This window comes from Rhagoletis pomonella, unplaced genomic scaffold (genome assembly GCF_013731165.1).
Source record: "Rhagoletis pomonella isolate Grant_MI unplaced genomic scaffold, Rhpom_1.0 Rhpom_scaffold_00006, whole genome shotgun sequence".
NCBI classification, from domain to species: Eukaryota; Metazoa; Arthropoda; class Insecta; order Diptera; family Tephritidae; genus Rhagoletis; species Rhagoletis pomonella.
The window spans coordinates 65,599,973-65,601,168 of NW_023458560.1; the positions used below are offsets into that span (position 1 = coordinate 65,599,973).

The following is a 1,196-nucleotide window of genomic DNA, read 5'->3' on the forward strand; positions in this document are numbered from 1 at the left end:
ATTTGCGGTATAACATCGCCAAGATCGTCAAAAACCTCGCGTGTATTATTATTAAGCGGAACAGGTGAGGGTAAGAAATTTAGACAAAAGCCTAGCAGAAGCGTGAACAATAGACCGACTATGCCTTGCCAGCCGGTAGCTAACATTGTCGGTGTATCAGTACCCTTAAGATACTTTTCATCATAAATAAATTTGGCGCCATGGAAAATTTGTGCGAAAACAACTAGTAAGTTGCCGGTTAACACTGCATTGCTGTCCCATTTGGGCAAGGAAGAGCGATCATATTCAACACGATGCACGTCAACGGACATGATAACCACGATGCCGCAGCTGATGGTGAACATAGCCATCCAATGGAGTGCAGTAAGCGTTTGATTGAGGTGAATGGCACCGAATATACCAACGAATATGAGGGCAGCCACCCTCGGCATTTGAAAGCTGGATGCATAAGTTAAGTAGAGGCCGGTAAGCATCATAGCCAAACCAATGGCATTAAATACCGCCGAACAGGCGCAACGGGCGAATCGGGGAAAATTCCCTTTCGCCCCGTGTTAGTATATTTTCACCTTCAGCGCCCGTCCCGCGTCGCTGAAGAAAAAAAAAAAAATACGCAATTTTGTAGATGACGAAGCAAAGAAATTCTCCTAAGAACATGAATGCTGTTTGCACCAGCGGATGTTGGAAACGACGCAATTTTCCATCACTACATTCACCTTCCAAAGTGTCACTCCACTTGAGCAGCAAGACATTCAACGCGCCCGTACAAACGTATAGCAATCTTACATCTTCACCTGTGCCTGTTGAATTGACAAAATATTACCTTTCAATTGAAGCGATGGATTTCGCAACGATAAGTAATGCTTTCGTTCTTTGTTAAAGGTTTGCACTAATTTAATTATTTTATCTACTTTACTATTTTTCGTTGCTAATTTCCTCACCAACTGCAGTGATATTGTCAATCGCCAAACTGTTTTTTGCGGTTCATAACTTCCTATGGCCGCTGATATGGAGGGCAAATAATTACGTACATCACAGTGCGTCGAAGTAGAACAATAGCGACCAAATAATACAAAATAAAAAACTGCCCAGCGCAAGACTTAAGCTCGTCGGCGATTTCAAGCATCCGTTGGTGGTTACCCCAGCAACCGAGGCAATCGGAGATCGTCGTGTCACACGTACTTGTTGTCGGCTCGCGT

General features: G+C 43.8%; 1 pseudogene; it reads right to left on the minus strand.

Annotated features, from left to right (window-relative positions):
• LOC118742044 overlaps positions 1-985 on the minus strand; it is a 2,005-nt pseudogene extending 1,020 nt beyond the window's left edge.
• Positions 986-1,196: the final 211 nt, after the last annotated feature.